The following is a 24,363-nucleotide window of genomic DNA, read 5'->3' as shown; positions in this document are numbered from 1 at the left end:
AAGTGAGAGAGTCGCAAGGACATATACACACTACCAAATGTAAAATAGATAGGTAGTGGGAAGCAGCCGCGTAGCAGAGGGATATCAGCTCAGTGCTTTGTGACCACCTAGAGGGGTGGGATAGGGAGGGTGGGAGGGAGACGCAAGAGGGTGGAGATATGGGGATATATGTATATGTATAGCTGATTCACTTTGTTATAAAGCAGAAACTAACACACCATTGTAAAGCAATTATGCTCCAATAAAGATGTTAAATAAATAAATAAATAAATAAATAAAAATAAAGCAAGGATCCCCCTTACATGCTAACTCTCCAAACTCCACTTATGACCAATCTGCCCTCAATTACATCTCTATCCTTTCATCATCTTCCTATGTCTTCCCTGGCCTGGATTCTGTCTAAATTAAGGCAACAGGCCATGAGATGTTGAGTGTGTCCATCAGCATTTTATTGTTGTTAGGAAACTGAACTGTATCTACCTTTCCTGCATTGGCTTAAAAACAAGATGCATTTGTATTGAACCAACACTTTCCAGGTATAATTTTTTTCTGGAACATATTTTCATTAAACTACACATTTTCGTGTTTTTTAAAAAAAGATATAAGCAAGATAAGCTGTTTACAATTAGTTAAACACATAGATGCTGTGAAACCTCTAATGACCACAGCATTAAGAATTGCGTCCCATGGGTAGATATTGTAGCTATTGAAACAAAACTAAAGTGACAGAAACCACTAAACTTGTGGTGCAGGCTAACCTATTCCATCCTATTAAAACAATGCTGATTGGGACTTGTGGTTGCCAAGGGGGAGGGAGAGTGGGGGAGGGATGGAGTGGGAAATTGGGGTGGGCAGATGCAAACTCTATACGTAGAATACATAAACAACAAGGTCCTACTGTATAGCACAGGGGACTATATTCAATGTCCTGTGATAAACCATAATGGAAAAGAATATGAAAAAGAATGTGCACATATGTGTAACTGAATCACTTTGCTGTACAGCAGAATTTTTTTTTAACATCTTTATTGGAGTATAATTGCTTTACAATGGTGTGTTAGTTTCTGCTTTATAACAAAGTGAATCAGTTATACATATACATATGTTCCCATATCTCTTGCATCTCCCTCCCTCCCACCCTCCCTATCCCACCCCTCCAGGCGGTCACAAAGCACCAAGCTGATCTCCCTGTGCTATGCGGCTGCTTCCAACTAGCTATCTACCTTACATTTGGTAGTGTATATATGTCCATGCCTCTCTCTCGCTGTACAGCAGAAATTAACACAACATTGTAAATCAACTATACTTCAATAAAACAAACAAAAGAGTATAATGTTGGAAAATAAGCCATTTTCCATTTTTTACAGAACTAGAACAAAATATCTTAAAATTTGTATGGAGACACCAAAGGCCCCAAATAGCCAAAGCAATCTTGAGAGAAAAAAACAGAGCTGGAGGAATCAGATGCCCAGACTTCAGACTATACTACAAAGCTACAGTGGGCTTCCCTGGTGGCGCAGTGGTTGAGAGTCCGCCTGCCGATGCAGGGGACACGGGTTCGTGCCCCGGTCCGGGAAGATCCCACATGCCGCGGAGCGGCTGGGCCCGTGAGCCATGGCCGCTGAGCCTGCGTGTCCGGAGCCTGTGCTCCGCAACGGGAGAGGCCACAACAGTGAGAGGCCTGTGTACCGCAAAAAATATATATATATATAGCTACAGTAATCAAGACAGTATGGTACTGGCACAAAAACAGAAATATAGATCAATGGAACAGGATAGAAAGTCCAGAGATAAACCCATGCACCTATGGTCAACTAATCTATGACAAAAGAGGCAGGGATATACAATGGAGAAAAGATAGTCTCTTCCATTAGTGGTGCTGGGAAAACTGGACAGCCACATGTAAAAGAATGAAATTAGAACACACCCTAACACCATACACAAAAATAAACTCAAAATGGATTAAAGACCTAAATGTAAGGCCAGACACTATAAAACTCTAGAGGAAAACATAGGAAGAACACTCTCTGATGTAAATCACAGCAAGATCCTTTTTGACCCACCTCCTAGAGAAATGGAAATAAACAAAAATAAACAAATGGAACCTAATGAAACTTAAAAGCTCTTGAACAGCAAAGGAAACTATAAGTAAGACAAAAAGACAACACTCAGAATGGGAGAAAATATTTGCAAACAAATCAACAGACAAAGGATTAATCTCCAAAATATATAAACCACTCATGTAGCTCAATATCAAAAAAACAAACAACCCAATTCAAAAATGTGGAGAAAACCTAAGTAGACATTTCTCCAAAGAAGACATACAGATGGCCAAGAGGCACATGAAAAGCTGCTTAACATCACTAATTATTAGAGAAATGCAAATCAGAAAACTACAATGAGGTATCACCTCACACCAATTAGAATGGGCATCATCAGAAAATCTACAAATAAATGCTGGAGAGGGTGTGGAGAAAAGGGAATCCTCTTGCACTGTTGGTGGGAATGTAAATTGATACAGCCACTATGGAGAACAGTATAAAAATAGAATTACCATATGACCAGCAATCCCACTACTGGGCATATACCCAGAGAAAACCATAATTCAAAAAGACACATGCACCTCAATGTTCATTGCAGCACTATTTACACCAGCCAGGTCACAGAAGCAACCTAAAAGCCCAAGACAGATGAATGAATAAAGAAGATGTGGTACATATATACAATGGAATATTACTCAGCCATAAAAAGGAACGAAATTGGGTCATTTGCAGAGATGTGGATGGACCTAGAGACTGTCATACAGAGTGAAGTAAGTCAGAAAGAGAAAAACAAATATCATATATTAACACATATATGTGGAACCTAGAAAAATGATACAGATGAACCAGTTTGCAAGGCAGAAATAGAGGCACAGATGTAGAGAACAAATGTATGGATACCAAGCTGGGGAAGCAGGGTCGGGGTGGTTAAAAAAAAAGAAAAGGAAAAGAAACCATTTTCCATATGTTGAGAACATTCTGAAAAAACACTGTAAATTAATCCAATCAATCATGCTGAAGTAAAGCTGTTAGAAAATGTTGAGAAAAAACAAAACAAAACGATGCTGACTGGGATTCACTCAATTGATTTCACAACCCATAATCAGTGATGGCTCACCCTTTGTAAAGCAAGTACCAAATGTGGCACCCCTGGCATCACAGGAAAGTGGTTTTCAACCTGGGCTGAACTACCTCTGGAACTTTTCAAAAGTACAAATTGTCAGGGTCTCACATAGGACCAAGTAAATTAGAACACTCAGGGAGTAGTGAGGAAAGTTTCTGAAGCTTTTCACTTGACAGGTTTAGGAGGCAGCTGGTTAGGGAGAGTGACAAGAACGGGTTCATTTGTTACTGAGAAGTGAGATAAGTGAAGTGAGGGGTGAATCCAGGTTTTGTGGAGACTGAAGCTTGTACAAGTTTAGAGTACTTTTTAAGAAAAATAATATAAAATTAGGTAAGAAAATAACTTTTCTTGTAGAATGAGAAAATTAAGCACAACAAATAACACATTTTTAAAAGCCGGCAAATCTCACAAATATGGAAAAACTCATAAAAATATTTTTATTAACTGCCTTGTGTGGCTCTTTAATACTTTCTATTTTATGTTTATTACATTCATACTCTTTGATGTATGTTTAGAGAGAATAGAATGACTAGTTGGTCTTTGCTTTAGCATAGTCGATTGACATTTATTTTTTATTGATGATTGTTGAGAAAAGTTTCTTCCAGCTTCACAACTTATTATTGGAAATGTCACCATGAAAATTTCAGATTGCAGAAAATTTCAGATAGTTTTCCAGGGTTGCCATAACAAAACATCACAGACAGCATGGTTTAAACAACAGAATTTATTTTCTCACAGTTCTGGAGGCTGGAAGTCCAAGATCAAGGTGTTCTCTTGAGGCCTCTCTCCTTGGCTTACAGATGGCTGCCTTCTTGCTGTGTCCTCACAAGGTGACTTCTTGGTCTTTGTTGTCTGTGTTCTAATCTCCTCTTTTTATTAGGACACTAGTCAGATTGGGTTAAGCCTCACCCCAATGACCCCATTTTAACTTAATTATCTATTTAAAGGCCCTATCTCCAAATACAGTCATATTTTGCAGTACTGGAGGTTAGGATTTCAACATATGAATTATACAAATTTTGATGGGACACAATTCAACCTATAACATTGTCAAATCTGGAAAAACAGCTCTCATATTTCTTCCATTTATGAACGTAAAGATTTCAGTTCATTAAAAATTTCCCTGTGCAGTTGTTGATTGTAAATACTCTGAATTAGTGACACATTGATTAGTTTTGTGTCTATGTCCTCATATATTGATCTCTTGCTATATCTTTGTAGATGTCAAATAAGCAAAAAGAAAATCTAAACCATTTTCCAATAATTCACCTTTCCTTGTTATTTAGATTTTCAAACAATCTAAACACCTACTTTTTGCTTCTGTTTGAAATTTATCACTTTCTCTTAATAAACTATTGCTTTTAGTATGATTGGAAAAAGATTTTACGGTTCCCTTTTCAACATTAGATTAATTTCAATTTATCTCATCCTCATCTTTACTGCTTTTGTAAAGCAGAAAACTTTTAACCTTTTTAGTTATTTATTTTAAATTTAGTCACTTTAACTTTTCTTAGTTATTTATTAGATACATTTAAGTTATAAAAGAAGCTGTGCTTTATGCCAAAACCATATCAGTAGTTTGTAGTTCCTCACTTAAAATGAAAAACTATTAAACATCTTGCCAAATTGCAGTTGAACTTTGGTATACCATTTCCATAAAAATAATAATAATGCACGATGTTTTCATAATTGTGTATACTGCATCATTGAGTATATAATCTTGACAGGAGAGAACTTCTGCTTTGACAAGCTGTAGATGAGAACTGAATCCTCCACTGCCATTTTGCATGTCTGGTGTTGGAAGCATTTTTGCAGACTAACTTCTGTCTCCATGGATTTCAAACCTTGTTTCTCACTGACAGCGCACATGCTTCTGGGGCTGATTGCAACATGAGAGGTTCATTTCTTGAACTGGCTGTATCCTTGCAACTTCACGACGCTAGGTGAGTTGGCACAGTGCGTGGTAGTGGTATTCCAGGAAGCTGTCTCTACACTGAGAGAGCTAGCAGTAACTTCACTATACACGGAAATGACTGTGAGTCATGTAAATATATCCCACTCACCTCAAACTGAAGATCTCCCCATTTCACCTTTCACTTTAACTGGACTCCAGAAGTGCCTGTGGCCACACCAGTGAACCTAAGAGGAAGTCAGAGAGGAAAGAGACAGAGGTCTTCACTAATTGTGGCTAAAATATCTTACTTTTGTAGATTTCAAAATCATATGACATGTGAATATATTTCTGGGGCCCCTTCCAGGGTTCTGGGAGGGGGTGTACAAGTGAGGGCACTGAACCTTCAGTATCACTGTATTCATGGAAAGCGGACCCTGGTTGAAGTATCCAAGAGCTCTACTGTCCCTATACCATAAATGTCACTTAAGATTTCCACCTAGTAGAGTAGTTCCCCAGTGCTTGTCTTCAAGTCAGAGTTGGTTCATGACAAAGGTGTCAATAATATAAAATGAAATGAAAACGATAAAGACAATGTGATATATGCATACCATATATCGTTGTCAACTATTCCGTCTTGAGAAAGATGATCACTTTAAAATGTAATCTTTCCTATTAATCTGGTGTTAAAATATCCTTCCTTATTTGAAATATTGGTGACAATAGAGAGTTAAGTATAACTTATATATCTCAAGTAGCTGAATGAAGTGACCTACTGACTAGACTCTCTTGGTATCATTCACTTGTACATTGGAAGATGTCTGTCAAAATCCGTTTTAGTCTTCTCATCTTGACAGTGACTTATCAAGAAGTCTGCTCCTATTTCATTAGAGTACAGAGAAGTTTGTTTTCTTATTTTTATAGGGCTAATTTTGTCATTAAAATATGTAATTCAAACTTAAAGTTTTACAAAATTATTTGTGGAGTATACTTTTTCTGCTCTTTTGTAGTGTGTCTGTTTAAAACTCTGCTTCATTGATTTGCCAGCATCAGTGCAAGCTAGGATCATTTTAGAAATGTGGTTTTATAATGTACTGATTAAGTCAAAGCTTGCACTATGATATTGTGTCCTTCTACTATTTTCGTCCTCTGACATGATGTTAGATACTGATGAAATGCAGCCCTGCTAAAAACAGCATCAACATTCCTGAATAATGAATCAATCGTTTCCTGATTGGCAACTTGGGCATGTTTATGACATTAATTATCACATATTTTCAAACTTTGAAGATGACTTTGGTATAGCTTCCCACCCACTAAAACACAGCAGGCATCGATTTACAGACGATACAGACATAATTATAACCCTGACAAACCAGAGAGGATGGTAAATTTCCATTATAACTGAGCACTTTGGCAGTACTCCAAGTGAAGACCCTGACCTACCAAATCTAACCAGTTATTTCTTGTGGGGGCAGATCCTTGCCCCACTCTGTCTCTTCCACAGAAAACACATCCTTTGACATCAGTGAGAGGGTACTCTGCAGAAAAGAGGTTCAAGAATTAGCTTAGCTTGTATGAAACAATACTTGCCTTGAGTAAACGCATCACTGAGAAATTTATTTATGTTTTCTTTTTTTTTAAACATCTTTATTGGAGTATAATTGCTTTACAATGCTGTGTTTGTTTCTGCTTTATAAAAAAGTCAATCAGTTATACATATACATATGTCCCCATGTCTCTTCCCTCTTGTGTCTCTCTCCCACCCTCCCTATCCCACCCCTCTAGGTGGTCACAAAGCACCGAGCTAATCTCCATGTGCTAAGTGGCTGCTTCCCACTACCTATCTATTTTACATTTGGTAGTGTATATAAATCCATGCCACTCTCTCACTTCGTCCCAGCTTACCCTTCCCCCTCCCCGTGTCCTCAGGTCCATTCTCTACATCTATGTCTTTGTTCCTGTACTGCCCCTAAGTTCTTCAGAACCATTTTTTTTTTTCAGATTCCATATATATGTGTTAGCATAGGGTATTTGTTTTTCTCTTTCTGACTTACTTCACTCTGTATGACAGACTCTAGGTCCATCCACCTCACTACAAATAACACAATTTCGTTTCTTTTTATAGCTGAGTAATATTCCATTGTATATATGTGCCACATCTTCTTTATCCATTCATCTGTCAATGGACACTTAGCTGCAATGAACATTGTGGTACATGACTCTTTTTGAATTACAGTTTTCTCAGGGTATATGCCCAGTAGTGGGATTGCTGGGTCGTATGGTAGTTCTATTTGTAGTTTTTAAAGGAACCTCCCTACTGTTCTCCATAGTGGCTGTATCAATTTACTTTCCCACCAACAGTGCAAGAGGGTTCCCTTTTCTCCACACCCTCTCCAGCATTTATTGTTTCTAGATTTTTTGATGATGGCCATTCTGACTGGGGTGAGATGATATCTCATTGTAGTTTTGATTTGCATTTCTCTAATTAGTGATGTTGAGCATCCTTTCACGTGTTGGCTGGCAATCTGTATATTTTCTTTGGAGAAATGTCTATTTAGGTTTTCTTCCCATTTTTGGATTGAGCTGTTTGTTTTTTTGATATTGAGCTGCATGAGCTGCTTTGTATATTTTATGAATCCTTTGTCAGTTGCTTCATTTGCAAATATTTTCTCCCATTCTGAGGGTTGTCTTTTCATCTTGCTTATGGTATCCTTTGCTGTGAAAAACCTTTTAAGTTTCATTAGGTCACACTTGTTTGTTTTTGTTTTTATTTCCATTTCTCTAGGAGGTGGGTCAAAAAAGATCTTGCTGTGATTTATGTCATAGAGTGTTCTGCCTATGTTTTCCTCTAAGAGTTGTATAGTGTCTGGCCTTATATTTAGGTCTTTAATCCATTTGGAGTTTATTTTTGTGTATGGTGTTAGGGAGTGTTCTAATTTCATTCTTTTACATGTAGCTGTCCAGTTTTCCCAGCACCACTTATTGAAGAGGCTGTCTTTTCTCCACTGTATATTCTTGCCTCCTTTATCCAAGATAAGGTGACCATATGTGCGTGGATATATCTCTGGGCTTTCTATCCTGTTCCATTGATCTATATTTCTGTTTTTGTGCCAGTACCATACTGTCTTGATTACTGTAGCTTTGTAGTATAGGTTGAAGTCAGGGATCCTGATTCCTCGAGCTCCATTTTTCTTTCTCAATATTGCTTTGACTATTCGGGGTCTTTTGTATTTCCATACAAATTGTGAAATTTTTTGTTTTAGTTCTGCGAACTATGCCACTGGTACTTTGATAGGGATTGCATTGAATCTGTAGATTGCTTTGGGTAGTAGAGTTATTTTCACAATGTTGATTCTTCCAATCCAAGAGTATGGTATATCTCTCCATCTGATTGCATCATCTTTAATTTCTTTCATCGGTGTCTTATAGTTTTCTGCATACAGGTCTTTTGTCTCCTTAGGTAGCTTTATTGTTAGGTATTTTATTCTTTTTGTTTCAATGGTAAATGGGAGTGTTTCCTTAATTTCTCTTTCTGATCTTTCATTGTTAGTGTATAGGAATTCAAGAGTTTTCTGTGCAGTAATTTTGTGTCCTGCTACTTTACCAAATTCATTGATTAGCTCTAGTAGTTTTCTGGTAGTATCTTTAGGATTCTCTATGTATAGTATCATGTCATCTGCAAACAGTGACAGCTTTACTTCTTCTTTTCCAATTTGGATTCCTTTTATATCTTTTTCTTCTCTGATTGCTGTGGCTAAAACTTCCAAAACTATGTTGATAATAGTGGTCAGAGTGGACAACCTTGTCTTGTTCCTGATTTTAGAGGAAATGGTTTCAGTTTTTCCACATTGAGAATGATGTGGGCTGTGGGTTTGTCATATATGGCCTTTATTATGTTGAGGTAAGTTCCCTCTATGCCTACTTTCTGGAGGGTTTTTGTCATAAATCGGTGTTGAATTTTGTCAAAAGCTTTTTCTGCATCTATTGAGATGATCATATGGATTTTCTCCTTCAATTTGTTACTGTGGTCAATCACATTGATTGATTTGCATATATTGAGGAATCCTTGCATTCCTGGGATAAACCCCACAGTCTCTAAGACTGTCCTCAATTCTTTTCATTCTTTTTTCTTTATTCTGCTCTGCAGTAGTTATTTCCACTATTTTATTTTCCAGGTCACTTATCTGTTCTTTGCCTCAGTTATTCTGCTATTAATTCCTTCTAGAGAATTTTTAATTTCATTTATTGTGTTGTTCATCACTGTTTGTTTGCTCTTTAGTTCTTCTAGGTCCTTGTTAAAGGTTTCTTGTATTTTCTCCATTCTATTTCCAAGATTTTGGATCATCTTTACTATCATTATTCTGAATTCTTTTTCAGGTAGACTGCCTATTTAGTCTTCATTTGTTAGGTCTGGTGGGTTTTTATCTTGCTCCTTCATCTGCTGTGTATTTCTGTCTTCTCATTTTGCTTATCTTACTGTGTTTGGGGTCTCCTTTTCAAAGGCTGCCTATTTGTAGTTCCCATTGTTTTTGGTGTTTGCTCCCAGTGGCTAAGGTTGGTTCAGTGGGTTGTGTAGGCTTCCTGGTGCAGGGGACTAGTGCCTGTGTTCTGGTGGATGTGGCTGGATCTTGTATTTCTGGTGGGCAGGACCACATCCGGAGGTGTGTTTTGAGGTGTCTGTGACCTTATTATGATTTTAGGCAGCCTCTCTGCTAATGGGTGGGGTTGTGTTCCTGTCTTGCTAGTTGTTTGGCATAGGGTGTCTAACATTGTAGCTTGCTGGTTGTTGAGTGGAGCTGGGTCTTAGCATTGAGATGGAGATCTCTGGGAGAGCTTTGCCGTTTGATATTACATGGGGCTGGGAGGTCTCTTGTGCACCAATGTCCTGAGCTTGGCTCTCCCATCTCAGAGGCACAGGCCTGACACCCGGTCAGAGCACCAAGACCCTGTCAGCCGCTCAGCTCAGAAGAAAAGGGGGGAAAGAAAGAACGAAAGAATGGCAGGAAAAAATAAAATAAAGTTAATAAAATAAAAGACAATTATTAAAAATTAAAAAATAATGAAAAAAAGAAAGGAAGAAGAGAGGATCCAAACCAAAAAACAAATCCACGAATGATAATAAGTGAGAAAAATGATACTAAAACAAACAAACAAACAAAAAATATGGACATACAGAACCCTAAGACAAATGGTAAAACCAAAGCTATACAGACAAAATCACACAAAGAAGCATACACACACACACTCATAGAAAGAGAAAAAGGACATACATATATATGGAGGAAGAGAGCAACCAAATCAATAAACAAATCTACCTATGATAATAACCTCTAAATAGTAAACTAGGATAAACATAAAATGAGAAACAATTTAGATGCAGAAAGGAAACCTCAAGTCTACAGTTGCTCCCAAAGTCCACTGCCTCAATTTTGGGATGATTTGTTGTCTATTCAGGTATTCCACAGATGCAGGTACATCAAGTTGATGGTGGAGATTTAATCTGCTGCTCCTGAGGCTGCTGGGAGAGATTTCCCTTTCTCTTCTTTGTTCACATGGCTCCTGGGATTCAGCTTTGGATTTGGCCTGGTCTCTCCATGTAGGTCGCCTGAGGACGTATGTTCACGCCCAGACAGGACGGGGTTAAAGGAGCCGCTGATTCGGGGACACTGGCTCACTCAGGCTGGGGGGAGGGAGGGGCACGGATGCAGGGTGAGCCTGTGGCTGCAGAGGCCAGTGTGACATTGCACCAGCCTGAGGCGCGCCGTGCGTTCGCCCAGGGAAGTTGTCCCTGGATCATGGAACCCTGGCAGTGGCGGGCTGCACAGGCTCCCAGGAGGGGAGGTGTGGATAGTTACCTGTGCTCGCTCACAGGCTTCTTGGTGGCTGCAACAGCAGCCTTAGTGTCTCATGCCTGTCTCTGGAGCTCGTTTAAGTGGTGCTTTGAATCCCCTCTCCTTGTGCACCCCAAAACAATGCTCTCTTGCCTGTTAGGCAGCTCCTGACCTTTGCCCAGCCTCCCTCCCGGCTAGCTGTGGTGCACTAGCCCCCTTCAGGCTGTGTTCACACAGCCAACTGCAGTCCTCTCCCTGGGATCCGACCTCTGAAGCCCGAGCCTCAGCTCCCAGCCCCTGGCCGCCTCCGGCGGGTGAGCAGACAAGCTTCTCGGGCAGGTGAGCGCTGGACAGCACTGATCCTCTATGCGGGACCTCTCCGTTTTGCCCTCTGCACCCCTGTTGCTGCGCTCTCCTCCATGGCTCCAAAGCTTCTCCCCTGCCACCCCCTGTCTCTGTCAGTAAAGGGGCTTCCTAGTGTATGGAAACTTTTCCTCCTTCACAGCTCCCTCCCAGAGGTGCAGGTCCCATCCCTGTTCTTTTCTCTGTTTTTTCTTCTTCTTTTACACTACCCAGGTACTTGGGGAGTTTCATGACTGTTGGGAAGTCTGAGGTCTTCTGCCAGCATTCAGTAGGTGTTCTGCAGGAGTTGTTCCACATGTAGATGTATTTCTGATGTGTTTGTGGGGAGGAAGGTGATCTCCACATCTTACTCCTCTGTCATCTTGAAGGTCTCCCCTATTTATGTGTTCTAACTTTGACAGTGTTTTAATTATTGATAGAAATAGTTTACTTTGTGATGGTCTTTGGTACAGTACAGTCTCTTCTGAACATTCTGCATGTGTGCATGTTAATTTGCTGTAATTTCCATGTCCACTGATTTGGTGCCCACATCTATTTTGTCTGCCAATCTGCTCCTGTTGCCACCTCCACACCAGAACACAGAAGGGCCACAGTCCCAGTAGAGGTGGGCATTTCACTAATGCTCACTAGGTGGTAGCAGAAGGAGTAGTCACAGGAGGTGGGGGCTGGAAAAAAGAGCGATGAGACAGCAGATTGGAAAATACTACCATGGGCTTTCACTCAGTGAGATCTACCATGTGAATCATGTTAGAGTTACATGCCAGGACATTTTATGTGTAATTACCTTTTCTATAGAGAAAGGGGGAAAAACCTAATAACAATAATAGTATTGGGTTTGCCAAAAGGTTTGTTTGTTTGTTTTCCATAAGATGGCTTTAGTAGCACTTAGTTGTCTTTAACTTCATTCAAAAAAATTTTGTTTGGGACTTCCCTGGTGATACAGTGGTTAAGAATCCACCTGCCAATGCAGGGGACACGGGTTCGATCCCTGATCCAGGAAGATCCCGCATGCCGTGGAGCAACTAAGCCCCTGAGCCACAATTACTGAGCCTGCACTCTAGAGCCCGCGAGCTACAACTACTGAGCCCATGTGCCACAACTACTGAAGCCTGCACACCTAGAGCCCATGTTCCACAACAAAAGAAGCCACCTCAATAAGCTCGCCTAGCGAAATGAAGAGTAGCCCCTGCTTGCCGCAATGAGAGAAAGCCCCTGCGCAGCAATGAAGACCCAATGGAGCCAAAAATAAAATTTAAAACTTTAAAAAAACAATTTTGTTAGATTGTATGTGACAGCTGTCATATCAGCGTGCATTTTAAAAAAGACTTATCAAAATCGGTGAATTTTTGTGTAGCCATTTTAATATTGAAGATGGAAGGAAAAAAAGCAACATTTTCAGCATATCATGCCTTATTATTTCAAGAAAGGTAAAAAAGCAACCGAAATGCAAAATAACAGATTTGTGTAGTGTATGGAGAAGGTGCTGTGACTGATCAAAAGTGTCAGTAATGGTTTGAGAAGTTTCATGCAGGAGATTTCTTGCTGGACGATGCTCCATGGTCGGGTAGACCAGTTGAAGTTGATAGCGATCAAATTCAAACAATAATTGAGAACAATCAATGTTATACCATGCAGGTGATAGCCAACATACTCAAAATATCCAAATCAAGTGCTGAAAATCATTTACAACAGCTTGGTTATGTTCATCGCTTTGACATTTGGGTTCCACATTAGTTAAGCAAAAAAAAAACCCTTTTGACCATATTTGCACATGCGATTCTCTACTTAAATGTAATGAAAAGATCCCGTTTTCAAAACAAATTGTGACAGGTGATGAAAAGTGGAGACTGTACAATAATGTGGAACGGAAGAGATCGTGGGGCAAGCGAAATGAACCACCATCAACCACACCAAAGGCCGGTCTTCATCCAAAGAAGGTGATGTTGTGTATATGGTGGGATTGGAAGGGAGTCCCCTATTATGAGCTCCTTCCGGAAAACCAAACAATTAATTCCAACAACTACTGCTCCCAGTTAGACGAACTGAAAACACCACAAAAAGCGTCCGGAATTGGTCAACAGAAAATGCGGGAGACAAGCTTCAAGATGGCGGAAGAGTAAGACGCGGAGATCACCTTCCTCCCCACAAATACATCAGAAATACATCTACACGTGGAACAACTCCTACAGAACACCTACTGAACGCTGGCAGAAGACAGACCTCCCAAAAGTCAAGAAACTCCCCACGTACCTGGGTAGGGCAAAAGAAAAAACAGAGACAAAAGAATAGGGACAGGACCCACACCTCTGGGAGGGAGCCGTGAAGGAGGAAAGGTTTCCACACACTAGGAAGCCCCTTCACGGGCGGAGACTGCGGGTGGCGTAAGGGGAAGCTTCGGAGCCACGGAGGAGAGCACAGCAACAGGGGTGCGGAGGGCAAAGCGGAGAGATTCCCGCACAGAGGATCAGGGCCGACTGGCACTCACCAGCCCGAGAGGCTTGTCTGCTCACCCACCGGGGTGAGCAGGGCTGGGAGCTGAGGCTTGGGCTTCGGTCGGAGCGCAGGGAGAGGACTGGGGTTGGCGGCGTGAACACAGCCTGAAGGGGTTAGTGCGCCACGGCTAGCCGAAAGGGAGTCCGGGAAAAGTCTGGACCTGCTGAAGAGGCAAGAGACTTTTTCTTGCCTCTTTGTTTCCTGGTGCGCGAGGAGAGGGGATTAAGAGTGCTGCTTAAAGGAGCTCCAGAGACGGGCGCGAGCCGCAGCTATCAGCGCGGATCCCAGAGACATTACATCCAAAAACAAGAGATTACACTTTCTTCTCAAGTGCTCATGGAACATTCTCCAGGATAGATCATATTTTGGGTCACAAATCAAGCCTTGGTAAATTTAAGAAAATTGAAATCGTATCAAGTATCTTTTCTGACCACAGCGCTATGAGACTACATATCAATTACAGGAAAAAATCTGTAAAAAATACAAACACATGGAGGCTAAACAATACACTACTTAATAACCAAGAGATCACTGAAGAAATCAAAGAGGAAATCAAAAAATGCCTAGAAACAAATGACAATGAAAACACGACGACCAAAAACCTATGGGATGAAGCAAAAGCAGTTCTCAGAGGGAAGTTTATAGCAATACAATCCTACCTAGAGAAACAAGAAACATCTCAAATAAACAACCTAACCTTACACCTAAAGCAATTAGAGAAAGAAGAACAAAAAAGCCCCAAACTTAGCAGAGGAAAGAAATCATAAAGATCAGATCAGAAATAAATGAAAAAGAAATAAAGGAAAAGACAGCAAAGATCAATAAAACTAAAAGCTGGTTCTTTTGAGAAGATAAACAAAATTGATAAACCATTAGCCAGACTTATCAAGAAAAAAGGAAGACTCAAATCAATAGAATTAGAAATGAAAAAGGAGAGGTAACAACTGACACTGCAGAAATACAAAGGATCATGAGAGATTACTACAAGCAACTATATGCCAATAAAATGGACAACCTGGAAGAAATGCACAAATTCTTAGAAATGCACAGCCTTCCAAGACTGAGCCAGGAAGAAATAGAAAATATGAACAGACCAAATACAAGCACTGAAATTGAAACTGTCATTAAAAATCTTCCAACAAACAAAAGTCCAGGACCAGATGGCTTCACAGGAAAGTTCTATCAAACATTTAGAGAAGAGCTAACACCTATCCTTCTCAAACTCCTCCAAAATATAGCAGAGGGAGGAACACTCCCAAAGTCATTCTACGAGGTCACCATCACGCTGATACCAAAACCAGACAAAGATGTCACAAAGAAAGAAAACTATAGGCCAATATCACTGATGAACATAGATGCAAAAACCCTCAACAAAATACTAACAAACAGAATCCAATAGCACATTAAAAGGATCATTCACTATGATCAAGTGGGGTTTATTCCAGGAATGCAAGGCTTCTTCAATATACGCAAATCAATCAACGTGATACACCATATTAACAAATTGAAGGAGAAAAGCCATATGATCATCTCAATATATGCAGAGAAAGTTTTCAACAAAATTCAACACCCGTTTATGATAAAAATCCTCCAGAAAGTAGGCAGAGAGGGAACTTTCCTCAACATAATAATAATAATAATAATATTATTATTAATAATAATAATTTGAATCTTATAGTAACCCTGTGAAGTAGGCATAAAAGGCATTGTCATTATTCACTCCACCTCACCTCTGAGAATGAGATGACTGAGGTTCAGAAAAGTTAAAAGGTTTACTAAAATTTACAAAGCTAAGAATGTGGTATCATCGTCATCATTGTCATAGCTGCTACCATTTGTCTCATACTTATTATATGCCAGGCACTGCTTTATGTGGATAGTTCTTTTAACTTAAGATAGCATTCTGCTGAGACAGAAATAACCAAAGGTGTGCTCCATTTTCACTATATAAAACTGCCGTTTGTAACAGTAAATGTCAGACATTCAAAGGCAGCTCTTCAGTCTATTTGATGTGAGAAAGCCGAATATCAGATTTACATTTCCTGAAAGCAACGGTTCCTATGGCCTCTTACCTCATAGTTAAACCTACTTTAAAAAGACTTCTGAGGAAAACATTTATTTAAATTTGTTGTTCTGTCCAAATTCTTTCATTCATCTTTCAGTTAAGTTGACGAATCTCATGATTTTGTGCAGAATTTGTAGACAAAAATGTAACAAATACATGTTCCCATTTAAGGTTGCCTTTGTCCTTTAACATAAAGCAGTAATTCAGGCACTAACATGAAAATAGTTCAATTATGCAAAGAGGCCCAAAGGAAAACTTTACGGTTGATTTTCTGAAGGTTTGCTCTCTCTGCTGTGAGTAGGTTATTCCACCTAAAAATACATTGGAACTACTCATATAATTTCAGGATGAAGAGATAACTTTATACTCTTCCTTTGGATCTTGGTGTGTTAAAACATTATAATATACAAAAACAGAGATACTTTACTTCACCAAGCACCAGCTCGAAATGTTTAATTTCAACATCTTGTTCACTTATTGCAGAAGTCAGCACATCTGTAGCAATCATGTCACCACTCTCTCAATCCTGGGGGCACATTGCTAATTGTGAGAAACATGTGCTTCCGCTAAATCAGGACTCAAAGCAGCCTCCAAGCTTGTACTCTAGCCAATACTAATCAACCCCAGTTGGCACCTACAAAGAAACCTAAATCTGAATAAGATCAGCTATTGTATCAAAGTCCACATCCTGGTTGAGATATTGTATTACAGTTTTGTGGGATGTTACCGCTGGGGAAAACAGAGTGAAGGGTACTCCAGAGCTATTTTTACTGACAAAACAAGGTTTTTCCCTACACCAACCAATTCTCCTACACCAGCTGGATGTCATGCAATTCAATTCAATTCTGACACTCTTACCTGAGGTTAGCATCAGATCCCACAAATGAAGGGCTCAGTTTCATAAGTTCAACCCACTACAGAAACCAATCACAAGTCCCAGGACTCCCATAAGTTCTGGCTGAACAACTCTAAGTCAGGGGTTCCCACGACCCTCTCCTCAGGTTCGATTATTTGTTAGAACTGCTCACAGAACTTAGGCACCATACTTACTGGTTTACTGTAAAGGATAGAACTCAGATGCAGCCAAATAGAAGAAATGCATAAGGCAAGGTACGGGAACGGGGTGAAGGGAGCTTCCATGACCTTTCTGGGTGTACCACCCTCCCAGTACCTCGATTTTTCACTAACTTCTGTGAACCCTGTGATTTACTGGTATTTATGGAGTTTCCATTATGTAGGGATGATTAAGTCATTAGCTATTGGTGATTAGCTCAATCTTCAGCCTCTCTCTCGTCTCTTGAGATTTGCAGCGGTCTGATCATGCCTTGGTCTTTCTTGTGGCCAGTATCCAGCTGAAGCTATCCAGGAGCCCCCAGCCCCCAGCCATCCCATCAGCGTACAAAACACACACAACTCACTGGGAAGATCCAAAGGCGTTAGAAGCTGTGTGCCAGAAATCGGGGACAGAGTCCATGTATTATTTCTTACTGTCGCAGACACACGAGATCTCTGTTTTATTTCTTACAACTGCATATGAATCGACAGTTACCTCAAAACAAAAAGATGACTTTAAGAAATCTATCTGTCACTTGGGATTTGCAATACTTTCAAAGAGAATCTCTCTAATGTGATAACAGAACGACCATTTTCATTAAATCAGACAGTTGTAGAGCAGGCAAGGCACTAGCTCGTCTAGTTCAGCTCCTTTACTGCAGAATGAAGAAACGGAGGCCAAGGGAAATTAAATGACTGTTGCTGTGATGCCAGAACCTGTTTGTACACGTAATACCTTAAGTGGAAAGAAGAAGGAAACTGACCTTTGTTAGGTGATTATTTTGTGGCAGACACTGTGCTAAAGAAGTTTATATACACGATCCCGTTTCACTTCCCAAGAATTCTTGTAGGTATTATTTCCATTTTACAACTGAGGAAATTGAAGCTTGTCATAAGTCATAAAATTAGCAAGGGATGGGGCCTGGATTCAAACTCCTTGTGAATCTAGAGCAGTCAGTTTTCTGCTACACATTTTAAAACTTTCCCTACTAGAATCCATGATAAAAAATAAATATTACGTTGTAACCCAAATCCACATACAAACTGAATCGTTTTTTTTTCCAATACCCTTACTATGTATGATGCTCTGTTCTATTCTTTCATGAAAAGTACACTAAAATTGATTTTATGATCCATTAATGGGGGTTGCGACCTACAGTTTGAAAAACACAGCATGTTATTTTCCCTTTCCTGTGACCATTCCATTAATATTGTGGAAGAATCTTTCTTTTCCATGCTAACCAACAGTCCTCTTTTTAGCTTTTCTCAGATCTTAGGAGCCAAAATTAAAGGGGAAGTTGTCTTAGTTAGTCTTTGCTCATTTAAATTTATAATAGCTCGTGCAAAACATCATAGCATAATTCTTCCTGTGGCTTTAGGCATTTTACCACCCACATCCCGTACTTCTCTCTCTCTCTCTCTCTCTCTCTCTCTTTCTCTCTCTCTCTCTCTCTTTCTTCCTGGCTACGTCCCTGTGAGGGAGCAGATAGACCCATTCAAATTGAACCCTGTCATTTTCTGAACTGATAGGTGGTTTGTTGTTTGAGGAGACTCCAAGGCTATGTCTATAAGAGGCAAATGTAGGCAAGTTATCCACTGATTTACATTTGGCTTAAAACCTTCTCTGAGTGGGTGTGTTGGGTGGTAGTAGTGGTGGAGTTGGCCTACGTATCATTTACCCTGGCACTCCTCCATAGGGCAGGGTGTGCTTGGGTGACCTGGCATTCCCAGCTCATTTCCCGGTGGATGCCATGATGTACCTACTGGGGACACCTATATCACCCATTTACAACCCTTCCTTGGGTAATGATATATCAGGGCCTTCAGTTTCCTGGCCCATGTGGGATTACTCTGAGAGCCCAGAAATGCCATAGGTCTGTCAGTGGTTGTGTTAGATTTTGATAACTGCTGGAACTGATTTAGCCTCCTAGGTGTCAGGGACTGAGTTAAACACGTCACACACATATCTTGTTGAATCCTCAGAGCAGTCCTATGATGAGGATATTATTACATCATTTCATATTAGCCAAAAGGCTAGGTAGGTAGGTGGCTTTCGCTCAGTAAGCACTTAAAGGGCAGGGAAGGGTTGCATTAGAAAACGTAATGGGAAAGGAAGCTGTAGAGATGATATTTATACACAGACACACACACACACACACACACACACACACACACACACACACACACACACACACACACATCAAAAATCAAGTTTTGAGGCGTTTTGGTGTCCAAGTTAAGCCTGTCCTGCTTCCTTCCTTTTCTGGCCTTGATCATCTGGGCTCTGTCATCATCTGTTTCAGCCAGCACGATGACAATTTAAATCCTAGAATCTGCTATGCTTGGCTCTTCTCATTTAGAAAAGAAGATTGAAATTGGCTCTTAGATCTGAGCTTACTTTTCAGTCACAGGCAGACTAAACCTTCAGGTGGAAGATAGTTCAGTTTTCCTGTTGGCAGTGGTTCTCAAATACCAGTGCACACAGGAATAAACTAAGAAACATCTTAAAATGCAGATTTCTGAGCTCCGCTTAGTTAGAGTTTGATTCAATAGGTCAGAGGTGGCTCCTTGAGATCTGTATTTTAAACAAATTTAGATTTAACAGTGAGAATCGAGGTGATTCAGATTCAAGTGACCTAGGAGCCACGTTACGAAAAATGTTAATTCGAGGTCTTATGAGATGTACGCAGGAGTAATCCACACTGTGGGCCTGCTTCCTTGTCAGTCCCGTCTTCAAAATTGTCTTAGAGAGGACCTCAAATATTCTGCTAAAGACAATAACTATAATATACATATAATATTTACTAATATTATATTTATTCATAACAACCATGGATAGAGAGTTAAACAGTGCTTCCAAGCTACCTAGAAGTGTTCTCAGCCATATCTAATCAACCAGGATACAGGTCCCCTGCAGAAATGTGGGGTTCTCCAGCATCAAGGCTGGAGAATCTTCTCTGTCTGTGCAGAGACTATTCGTGCTCTTTCATATCCACATGTTCCTCCACATTTCCCAGCTTCCCTTGGAGTTGGTTTGGCCCTGTGACTGGGTCCTGGCCAATGGAATGTGGACAAAAGTAAAGAACCATTTCCAGGCCTGATTCCTAAAATACCCAGCATAGTCTTTCACTCTCTTTTTCTTTCCTCCCCCAACTTCAGATAGGTAATGCCAGGGTGAGATTGAAGCTGCAAGATGATAGAAAAATAGGATGGAAACAGCCTGGGCTCCTGGGTCATTGTCTACAGGAGAGCGACTTTGAATTGTGACACAAGCAACAGTAAGCCTCTATTGTACTAAGCCCCCACATTTGGGGCTAATTTATTTTAGCAGCACAGTCTATCCTCTCCTAACACTGCTGTTATCAACAACTGATTAGTAGTCATGATGGAAATATTTCCTTTACTATGGCAGAACAGACTAATTTGAACTGAACTCCCCATTGTACCAATAACCTAGCAGAACAAAGCCTGGGCAATCTTACCATTGCCCCTTCAAACCAATAGCCCACACAGAACTATTCCAACCAAATATTTGCTGAAAAGTATAAAAGTTAGTCCTGTTTAGCATGCAAGGAATAGCTACCCACTTTTTCTTTTTTCTTTTTTTTGATAGATAAGAAGTGGATTTATTTAGAGAGAAACACAGACAGAGTGTGGGCCATCTCAGAAGGTGAGAAAGGTACCAGGGTATGGGGTTGTCAGTTTTCATAGGGGTGGGTAATTTCATAGGCTAATGAGTGGGAGGAGTATTCCAGCTACTTTCGGGAACGGGGTGGGGGGGGTGGATTTCCAGGAATTGGGCCACCGCCCACTTTTTGATCCTTCTGGTCGGCCTTGGAACTGTCATGGCGCCTGTGGGTGTGACATTTAGCTTGCTGATGTGTTACAGTGAGGTATACTGAGGCTCCTCAAGGTCTAGTGGAAGTCGACTTGTCCACCATCTTGGACCCATTTGGTTCCAATCAGTTTATGTCATGTCCTTGGGCTATGTCATTCTTTCAAAGGCTATGCCCTGCCTCCTTTCCCCCAGTTTCATTCCCCTCTCAGAGATTTTACTCCCATATTCTTATGGGAAGCAAAAGGGCAATAGTCCGTCTTCTGTAACTGCTTCAAGGCTGAGTAGGGACATCGACTCTGCCTGTCAGGGAGTAAAAACCTCTGGATGCCTGACCTAGGGGCCCCAAGGGCAGGACAGCTTCTTGTTTTGAGTTGTTATGGGTGGAATCCTTGCATGGTCATCATCTTGATGTGGAACTTGTTGTAACTGCTTCCACAGCCTTTCTATGAATCTCCTTGATGATGAAGTGCTTTTTGTAAGAGCATAGAGTACAAGAATAACTATAAATGACAGAAGACTTAAAAGGCATAGTTAAACGTCTGATTACAGTGTAATCAATAAACAAACTTGGTTACAATTTCTGGCCCTATGCCTCAAACTTGATCACAAACCAACCTTTTCTTTACTGCTTCATCAACAGAAAATTATGAACTCCCTCAAATCTCAGAAAGAAATGGTGTCCATGAATTAAATGGTTCTTACAATCAACAGCTGCTACATAATCTATGGCAAAATAGAAACTAACACGGCATCTGAAAAGATGAAAAATAATGAAAACCTAAGAAGGTACTGCTACCACTCATCAAATTTCTTAAGAATGCGATCCCTTAACTTGGCCCATTATCTTTCCCATAAATGTTGAATATTGACTTTATTTACTAAGCTGAGAAAAATTGGTTTTCTTTCTGTGTGTGCTGCAGCAGTGTTTTCCAGATGCCCGTCATGACCTCTCAGTGGGTTATAAATCAATTCGGGGAGTTGAAACAATTATAAGCAGCATTATAAAAGAAACATAAGAGACATTATCGAAGTGTGTCACAAATAGTAAGGGTAAGTATTATATTTTATGAAAGTTGTTTCTGATTAAGCACACACACGCAATTCTTGTTATCAAGGTAGTTATGCTTTACTTAGTTGCCTTGAGCAGTGAATTAGCAAATACTGAATCATTGCTCCTAGAAGACATGCAGGGTTAGGTTCCTGTGAATCTCTGGTCACAACATTTTCATCCACTGATCAATACATAACCTTGTTTTATGTGTGTTTCTGTTTAAAGACACCTTATTAATAAACACGTTTTATTTATTCATTGACATTAAACTCACGGCCAACAGCACTATAACTTATGCCTTAACAAAGCTCATCTAACATGTATTTCCTCCATATGACACATCACAGCCTTTCTTGCACTCTGGAACACTAGATAGCACTTCAGCACTATGCTTGGGAGCCATTTTAGGCAATGAAATCACCAACAAAAAGCACAAAATACAAAAATGTGGCACTAAATAGACCAAAAAGGACATGCTTACAGTATGAGAGTTGAAATTAGAAGGCTGTTACCTTGTTTGACCTCAGCTAGGAATTTGCATATAAGGCAACTCAATTTTTTTGATGCTCTGTGCAAGCACATGTCGATTGGCCATAAAATGACTGTAAATATTGATTTTGGGGTTACAAATAAACAATAAGGACAGAAAACATATCAGTGGTTGCTAGTTGCTTTTTTTTTTCCAACTATTTCTTTTAGATCTATCCATGTTGATATACAGAGTTCTAGTTCATTCCTTTTTAACTGCTACATAGTTATTCCATCATATAAATATATCATTCTTCATTTATCTGGTCCCCTACTGATGGACGTTTAGGTTGTTGCATTTTTTGCTAACACAACAAACAGCAAAATGAATATCATTGTGCGTATTTTTCAAAATGAAAAAAAAATTTTTAAGTATAGCTGATTTCAAAATGAAAGATTTAAAAATCTACTCTTTAGTAACTTTCAAATATGCAATACAGTATTACTAACTATAGTCACCATGCTGAACATTACATCCCCATGACTTATTTATTTTATAACTGGAAGTTTGTACATTTTGACCCCCTTCACTGTTTTCAGTTATATCCCACTCCTTGCCTCTGGCAACCAACAATCTATTCTCTGTATCTATGAGCATGATTTTGTTCATTTGTTTCTGTTGCTGTTTTTTAAAATTCACATATAAATGAGATCATATGAAATTTGTCTTTCCCTGTATGACTTACTTCACTTAGCATGATGCCTTCAAGGTCCACCCATGTTGTCGCAGATGGCAAAATTTCCTTATTTTTTATGGCTGAACAATATTTCAATGTGTGTGTATGTATGTGTGTATGTGTGTATATATATATATATATATACACACATATATATGTATATATATTTAGTTTTCTTTATCCATTAATCCATCAATGGACACTTAGGTCATTTCCATATCTTAGCTAAATAATGCTGCAAAGAACTTGGGAATGCTTACTTTTTTTTTTTTTTTTTTTGCGGTACGCAGGCCTCACTGTTGTGGCCTCTCCCGTTGCGGAGCACAGGCTCCGGATGCGCAGGCTCAGCGGCCATGGCTCACGGGCCCAGCCGCTCCGCGGCATGTGGGATCCTCCCGGACCGGGGCACAAACCCGTGTCCCCTGCATCGGCAGGCGGACTCTCAACCACTGCGCCACCAGGTAAGCCCTGCTTACATTTTTTGAGTTAGCATTTTCGTTTTCTTCTAATAAATACCCAGAAGTGGAATTGTTGGATCATATGATAGTTTTATTTTTAATTTTTTGAGGAACCTCCATACTGTTTCCCATAGTGGTTGCACCAGTTTACATTTTCACCAACAGTGCACAAGTGTTCCCTTTTCTCCACATCTTTGCCAACATTTGTTATTTCTTGTCTTTTTGATAAAAACCATTCTAACAGGTGTAAGGTGATATCTTATGTGGTTTTGATTTCCATTTCTCCGATGATTAGTGATGTTAAGTATCTTTTCATGTACCTGTTGGTCATCTGTATGTCTTCTTTGGAAAAACGTCTATTCAGATCTTCTGCTCATTTTATTAAAAAAAAAAAATTGGATTTCCCTGGTGGTCCATTGGTTAAGACTCTGTGCTTCCACTGGGGGCGGGGGGGGGGGGGGGGGGGGGGGGCGGGGCATGAGTTCAATCCCTGGTCAGGGAAGTTCTGCATGACACGTGGTGCAGCCAAAAAGAAAAAAATTATTGAAGTGTAGTTGATTTACAATGTTCTGTTAATTTCTGCTGTACAGCAAACTGACTCAGTTATATATATATATATATTTAATATTCTTTTGCATTATGGTTTATCACAGGATATTGAATACAGTTCCCTGTGCTCTGCAGTAGAACTTTGTAGTTTATCCATCCCATATACACTAGTTTGCATCTGCTGACCACACGCTCCCAGTCCTCACCCCACCACCCCCGACCATGGCAACAACGTCTGTTCTCTATGTCTGTGAGTCGCTTTCTGTTTCATAGATATGGTCATTTGTGTTGTATTTTAGATTTCCACATACAAGTGATATAATATGGTATTTATCTTTCTCTATCTGACTTTGCTTAGTATGATAATCTCTAGGTCCACCCATTTTCCTACAAATGGC

General features: G+C 39.9%; 1 protein-coding gene across 1 annotated transcript in view; it reads left to right on the top strand.

Annotated features, from left to right (window-relative positions):
- The window catches only part of DSPP (dentin sialophosphoprotein), a 138,487-nt gene that overhangs the window by 97,330 nt on the left and 16,794 nt on the right, over positions 1-24,363 (top strand). Inside the window, exons 3-9 of the mRNA XM_019926391.3 lie at positions 3,904-3,995; positions 5,028-5,108; positions 20,024-20,142; positions 20,478-20,534; positions 21,343-21,488; positions 21,623-21,752; positions 23,249-23,419. The gene's annotated coding sequence lies outside the window, so the exon portion shown is untranslated. The remainder of the gene's footprint in view (positions 1-3,903; positions 3,996-5,027; positions 5,109-20,023; positions 20,143-20,477; positions 20,535-21,342; positions 21,489-21,622; positions 21,753-23,248; positions 23,420-24,363) is intronic.

This window comes from Tursiops truncatus, chromosome 5 (assembly GCF_011762595.2).
Source record: "Tursiops truncatus isolate mTurTru1 chromosome 5, mTurTru1.mat.Y, whole genome shotgun sequence".
NCBI lineage: Eukaryota > Metazoa > Chordata > Mammalia > Artiodactyla > Delphinidae > Tursiops > Tursiops truncatus.
This window is presented reverse-complemented; position numbering and strand designations above follow the sequence as displayed.